The following is a 7,789-nucleotide window of genomic DNA, read 5'->3' on the forward strand; positions in this document are numbered from 1 at the left end:
AAAAATGGAAAAAGTGTAGTCAGGAGATGTCATGAGTTTTGTTTCAAAAATAACAACAGTCAGAGGCAACCAATTTCTATAAAACCTCTTAAGGTTTCTTTGTCCATTATTTGCAGCACAAATTTATCACTTGCCCCTTTCAAATTTGTACACACCTATTCATGTACAGCAGCGACTGGGTGCTTTGAAGTGTGGGTTGGCTCATCTCTATGTTAAACAAAGTGCATACCCTTACTCTTGTTTTCCAAGAAAATTTTCAACATTTGCTTCTTGAACACAGGCCAGAGCTGATTAAATGAAAAAGTCCTGCCAACCAACTTGGCACAATTCTCACTGACAAAGAGATTTGAAAAAAACTATGAGACTGAATATTTTGTCAAACTGATTTCATACTGCAGAAGTATAGCACTTATATGGTTCCTAACCAAGGAATCAATGAAAAAACTGGATTTCAACCACGTGACCAAAGAAATGGCGGACTTGAAATTTTGTTTACTTTACAGTATCACGTAACACTTCTGATAGGTGTCACGGTAGGGAACTTTACGCAAGAGTGTCACGCAAAGTCATTGTAACAACTACATTCATAAAAATTCCTGGTTTTAAAATTTGGGTCGTGAGCTGAAGTCCGAGTGACCAAAGTCGACCCCAAGTAAAATGATTTTGCTTAAGAACGTTTGACTTATATTGCAACCCAGTAAAAACTGGTATTCACTAAAGGATAGACATGGTTGGTATCCTTTGCAGTGACATGCCACGTGGTTGTGGACTTGTGAGAAGTCGGGGAACGGGGTATCCCTCACAGCAGCATTACAACATATTGTTGCTAAGGACGCTTTTACAGTCAAACACGCTTTCACAGACTAGTTATCAAGACTCTGAATCAACGATAATGGTAAGTGTATCTCTTGTTAACAAACTGTGTTAGCTTACATGCACTCGTGTACTCTGCTAAATGCCAAACCTACAGCACTAACTACTTTCAACGACTGACGCTGGTTTGCTAACTTAACACAGACTCCCGTGAGCAGGTGTCAACTACTTACAGCGCCATATAAACGACTCGTTCACGACATTAACATTATAAACGAACTGAGCAGAACGACCTAACTTTCCCAACGGATGGAAACAGATCAATCATGACCGACTTATGCCACTTAAGGCTTACAACCAATAACATCGTGGCAAAACTGACTAATCGTTTTATACGAACTGGACTTAACAACATTCGACTGACATCAATTGTTCTGTTGACTCCCGGTCAGGTTGTTGAAACATCGGTCAACACCACCGACAACAGACCTTCACCATTCACTGTAGTTTACGTTTACATAGTTGAACACTCAAAATAATTGTCTGACGTGATCCTTTTTACTTAAACACACCTCGTTTTGTTTTGCAGATGGAAATGAAATGTGCAAAATTGGAAATGGAAAATAAAATGTTAAAAAGAAAAATGAAAGAAAAAGAAAGGAAGAAAAGTAGAGCAAGAGAAAAGATGGCGGGAGAATGATAGAGAAAAGTTTGTAGAACAGAAGAAACGAGAATTGGAAAAGAGAAAAGGACAAAAAGTCAAGGAAGACAAGAAATTGAAAAGTAGAGGAAAGGACAGACAAAAGAGACGAGGAAAGAATGAGGAAAGAATTAGAAGAGGCGGAGAAAGAAAGAAAACGCGAAAAAGATGGAAAGACGATCGAATAGAATGGAAGAAGAAGAGAAAAGGCGAAGGGAGAAAGAGAAATGAGAGAGCGGGAGCGTGACTTGAGAGAGGACAGAGAACGAGTGTTAAGAGTAATAAAAAAAATTATTGCGCAGTTTGATGAACCGTTGTTTATTCCTCTTTTATTAATAAACAATTATCATAAATTTCTTTGTTTTGTAAGTATTAAGATTATAGTTATTTTAAATGTAAATGGAGTCTACTGTTTACTGTGTATTGAATAACTAACGTCAGCTAAGCTGCATACAAGTTTTTCTCAAGACTTATTTTTATTCCGAAATTTTCTTGATTTCGAACAAAATCACTTTCACGGTTTTTCTCAAGACTTATTTTTATTCCGAAATTTTCTTGATTTCGAACAATATCACTTTCACGGGTTTATTACGAATCAACTTAACGACCTGCTCCCAGTTGGCTTGTTAGCTCAATTGGTAGAGCGCTGCACTAGTATCGCAGAGGTCAGTGGTTCGAGTCCCGTACAGGCCTGATTTTTTTTTTTCAGGTCTGATTTTCGCTATTGCATAAATAGCGCTATCTACTGCGAGGATCGTGCATCATACGTAAAAATCTACATTATCTGATTGACATTCGAAAAATGACTTGACTCCATGACCTCGAAAATTGACTTTGTTTTATATGGTGGAAAAATTCTCACCATGTTGTGAGAATGCTTGCACTACCCGTTCATTTATCCTTTTATCCACAAGTTTCGTTTCATCAATAAACAAAAATCAATTAAACTACATATCAATTTTATTGTAATTCCTGTACCAGTTTACTTAACTACTTAGCCCTCACTTTCAAGTAATACCTATGATCTTTGAAACAAATCTTCTAACTATTGTATCATATCTTCGGTTGGTTTTCGAGAACCTACTATAGCCGTACTAGCAACCTCGTTCCCCCGCCTTTTTCCCTTAGTTGAAAAGGGAAAAGTCCCTGGGAACGAGGTTGCCGTACTAGTGAAGGCTCTAGTCTTGTGCGGTTTTCAACATGGAATGAATTTCGACCACGTATAATGACGTATACCATTTCCCTTTGTTATGTGTTTACGTTATCCATGATGCAGTGTACCACTGTTTGATACTTTTATCGTTCACGTAAACGGTTTTGTTTTGCGCATCCAAGGCCATTTGTACGCTCCATTCTGTTCTTCCTTGTAATATTGTTTCATGGAACCCTCCCTTTTCAAAAGCGCCGAAGGCAATAAGTGTTTGAGCATCTCGAACGATCCATTGATTTCTTTGTAAGTAACTTGATTTCTTTGTTAAAAAATTGATAATTCGTTATAATAAAACAACGTATGCCTACATTAGTAATAACACTCTACTGAAGGACCCTTAACTGGAAAATTCTGCAAATTCTATATATTACTGCTCAAAGGAACACCCGGTCTGCAAATATCATCTAGATGTGACAAAATATTTATTAAGTTCTTGCCAGTACTTTCTGTCCTTGAAGTTAAAACAATAGATGTAACATCCAAATTATGTCACTTTCCTTCTCAGAATTTCTCTCGTTTCTTCGCGGAAAAGAGCAACTTATTTGTTATGAAACTGGGCACAGCTTTTGCAAATAGCTTCACTTTGGTGTTAGAATGGCGGAAATCAGACAAAAAAAAGTTATATCTTTTCCGTTTAGCTCCTTCCGTAAACTTCATGCTTCGCCTTTCTATCTATCGTATGTATTTTACCATCTGCAGATGTCCACGTCATATTGGGAATTTCTCTGGAAAAGATCAGGGTCTCTCAAATGGCCAAATATTTGGGGTCTTCTGCTCACTCCCGAACTTCGAGATGGGGGGCTAGGAACCCTTTTCCGTCTGACCTCCTACCTTTGCTAGACCTTTCCAGCAAGATTGCAGTCGAGTCGCTCGAAAGTCACCACCGTCGATGTCATGTCACCCGAAACTAGAGTTATGTCCCCTGTTCTTTTTAAAACCTGTAAAAATATAATAATGGCAAACTGTTAAATCTCGGGCGACCTAACTCGGGATTTCGGGCGACATGCTTAAAATCACGGGTTTCATAACTGTGGTTTTGGTGACATAACTTCGGGTGAGATGGCTTTCGGGCTACTTGACTAGTTACCCCCCAACATGGTCAGATCTGCCAGGTACAAGACCACCCTTGGGCCTTGGCTTAGTTCCCTGGGTGCGGTCCTGTCTTCATGCACGCTACTACACGGTATGGCGTAAACATCACTATGATGAGACTAGAGCTTGGAACTTCGGATTGCGAATTGCACCTGTTTATAACACTCGGCTGAACTAGTCACGAAATTCACGACAATAAAAAAAAGTTAATATGAATGAATGAATTCCTTATTTATATTGCGCCTTTTCTATACAATATTCAAAGGCGCAGTACCCCCCATCAATTTGATAGACACTACACAAAAATAGACCACAACATCGGGCACTACGAGCCCTACTCTTTTCGAACACAAATTTTTTTATCACATACAAGGGCTTGTGAGACGGAACCTCCATTTATCGTCCCTATCCGAGAAGACTTGAAAGTCTAACCATTGGCAGATATTATTACAAAGGCAGCACTTTCTTCTCGGATATTTAAAGACCTTTAGTGTTGGTCCGGCCGGATTTGAACTCACGACCTCCCGCACAACAGAAAATAGTGATTAACTAATTGAGGCTGGTTTTCATTAGCGACGGAGTCGGAGTCGTAGTCGGTGTCGTAAGAGCGCTTATGACCTAGTGAAAATCGAAAAACGGAGTCGTAAGCGGAGTCATAAGCTCGACGGAATCGGAGTCGGAAGAATCAGAACGTTTCCATTTTCTTCCGATTCCGCTTATGACTCCTTCGGTTAAAATCTAGTGAAAACTGCATTGTCGGAGTCGGAAGCGAAAGCGGAAGAATAAACCAATCACAATGCTCGATTCCAGGCCCGCGAAAGTACAAATTTTGGCGCCAAAGACAACATGGCGGACGAAGAGCAACTTGTGCTTTGGCTCTTATTAATCATTATTTTGCGCAGGCAGAGACAATACAGGAATGATATCGTTCGAAAAAGAAAGCGATTTTGGGTTCGTGATGTCTATCGACGTCGAGCAGCTTTGAGAGAGTATGCTAACCTCTTCAGCGAACTACGACTTGGTGATCATGAATTCTACTTTCGGTAGGTTTCGAGTATTTTAACTTTTAATTTCGTAATTTTATAGACAAGCTCACACGTTTAAATCTGTTACAGCTATTTGTGCATTTTGGAAAGATGGAATCGAGAATTATGATTGGTTTATTTTTCAGCTCCCGCCTCCGACTCCGTCGGTTTGATTTTCACTAGATCGTATCGCTCCAGCTCCACGCTTCTGATTACGACTCCGTCGCAAGTGAAAACCAGCATTAACAAAATTATTCTGCGGCTGTCAAAATTTCGTGATCATCTTGCTTTGAATATTGAAATGGTAAAATTCTTGGTTATTTATTTATTTTTTTTTTTTGCGGTCTTTAGTTTCACTCTTTAACACAACGATACCTACGTTATGTAAAGAAACCCTTCTTTTCCCACCTGCGCAAGCTGTTTAAGGTAGCCTGTTTTCAATGCTCTGTGCGGGGTTGGAGGTGAAACATTATTTGATGTATGCGCCTCTTTTCGCTCGTGGCCAATCATTATCCTGCGTCTCTGTCAGGGTATGGTACCTATTGCTATACTAAATTTCTCTGAGATACAATGAAATATATGAAGTTCATATATTTTGTACTGCGGTATTAGATACATATGATGCACGATCCTCGCAGTAGATAGCGCTATTTAAGCAATAGCGAAAATCAGACCTGAGAAAAAATCAGGCCTGTACGGGATTCGAACCACTGACCTCTGCAATACTAGTGCAGCGCTCTACCAATTGAGCTAACAAGCCAACTGGGAACAGGCCGTTAAGTTGATTCGTAATAAACCCGTGAAAGTGATAAATGAGATACAATGAAATATATAAAGTTCATATATTTTGTACTGCGGTATTAGATACATATGATGCACGATCCTCGCAGTAGATAGCGCCATTTAAGCATTAGCGAAAATCAGACCTGAGAAAAAATCAGGCCTGTACGGGATTCGAACCACTGACCTCTGCGATACTAGTGCAGCGCTCTACCAATTGAGCTAACAAGCCAACTGGGAGCAGGCCGTTAAGTTGATTCGTAATAAACCCGTGAAAGTGATAAATGAGATACAATGAAATATATAAAGTTCATATATTTTGTACTGCGGTATTAGATACATATGATGCACGATCCTCGCAGTAGATAGCGCTATTTAAGCAATAGCGAAAATCAGACCTGAAAAAAATCAGGCCTGTACGGGATTCGAACCACTGACCTCTGCAATACTAGTGCAGCGCTGTACCAATTGAGCTAACAAGCCAACTGGGAGCAGGCCGTTAAGTTGATTCGTAATAAACCCGTGAAAGTGATAAATGAGATACAATGAAATATATGAAGTTCATATATTTTGTACTGCGGTATTAGATACATATGATGCACGATCCTCGCAGTAGATAGCGCTATTTAAGCAATAGCGAAAATCAAACCTGAAAAAAAAAAAAAAAAATCAGGCCTATACGGGATTCGAACCACTGACCTCTGCGATACAAGTGCAGCGCTGTACCAATTGAGCTAACAAGCCAAGTGGGAGCAGGCCGTTAAGTTGATTCCTAATAAACCCGTGAAAGTGATAAACTAACTTTCACCTGATTTATCACTTTCACCTGATTTTTTTTTTCAGGTCTGATTTTCGCTATTGCTTAAATAGCGCTATCTACTGCGAGGATCGTGCATCATATGTAACTAAATTTCTCTCTTTTCTGCATTTATACTCAGTGCTATGGTCTGGAGGCACAATTGATGTTTCACGCATGTAACTGTGTGAAAAGACGTATCAAAAGATAGCCAGAGCGTAAACGCTCGTTATAAATGGTGCTTTCGCCCCATCGCAAGTTCGCCCCCCTGGCCCCAACCACCTTTGTGAGTTCGTCCCCTAAAGTAAAAGAATAAAGGCTGATAGTTTCGAAAGAAACTGTTTGGGGCTGCGTCGGTGAGAGTAACGAAATAATTTGGATATCAGATACAATGAAATATATGAAGTGAAATATATGAAGTTCATATATTTCACGGGTTTATTACAAATCAACTTAACGGCCGGCTCCCAGTTGGCTTGTTAGCTCAATTGGTAGAGCGCTGCACTAGTATCGCAGAGGTCAGTGGTTCGAATCCCGTACAGGCCTGATTTTTTTTCAGGTCTGAAATTCGCTATTGCTTAAATAGCGCTATCTACTGCGAGGATCGTGCATCATACGTAATTTGGATATATCAACAAAGTTGAAATGGTAAATTGGCCACCGTAACGATTACAAAAGCTGACGTTTCGAGCGTTACCCCTTCGTCTTCGCTCCGACGGAGGGCTAACGCTCGAAACGTCAGCTTTTGTAATCGTTACGGTGGCCAATTTACCATTTCAACTTTGTTGATATATCCAAATTATGAAGTGAAAGATGTTTTACCTACTTTTACCACCTTTCAATGATTCGGGGGCGAACTGGTTAAAGTGGAGGCGAAATCGTTTTACAGTAGGGAGCGAACTCGCATGGGTAGTTGGGGGAGAACTTCTTCCAATGGGGTGAAACCTCCTGTCTGATTGGACTGGCCGCCCTACTACCTACTTGAGGAGAAGCATTTGTTTGTGTGCATGGGTATCTCAGAATATGAAATTTAACCAAGAGTAGGATGAAATTAAGGATGATGAAACTGCTTTTATGGTAAAAGGCTGATAGTTTCGAAAGAAACTGTTTGGGGCTGCGTCGGTGGGAGTAACGAAATAATTTGGATATATCAACAAAGTTGAAATGCTTTTATGGTACATTGATGAGTTGCTCGTGAGGAGAAGTGGTGAATTCGAAAGGTGCGTTGTTTTTAATAAACTGATTTGAACAGTTGCAACAACAGGACGATTTTGACGCCAAAATGCGTTTTATCTTTGCACAAGTTTCAGTAAAACTGATTGACATCATTGTACTCGTACCAGGTCCTTTCCATTTGGAAAATCCGAGCCTGA

General features: G+C 39.9%; 1 long non-coding RNA gene across 1 annotated transcript; it reads left to right on the top strand.

Moving 5' to 3' along the window:
- The first annotated feature begins 151 nt into the window (after positions 1 to 151).
- LOC148717969 (uncharacterized) lies at positions 152 to 1,597 on the top strand. The gene is made up of 2 exons (XR_015994920.1): positions 152 to 895; positions 1,403 to 1,597. It is a non-coding gene; the product is annotated as an uncharacterized LOC148717969 (long non-coding RNA).
- The last annotated feature ends 6,192 nt before the right edge of the window (positions 1,598 to 7,789 follow it).

This window comes from Stylophora pistillata, chromosome 13 (genome assembly GCF_964205215.1).
Source record: "Stylophora pistillata chromosome 13, jaStyPist1.2, whole genome shotgun sequence".
NCBI classification, from domain to species: domain Eukaryota; kingdom Metazoa; phylum Cnidaria; class Anthozoa; order Scleractinia; family Pocilloporidae; genus Stylophora; species Stylophora pistillata.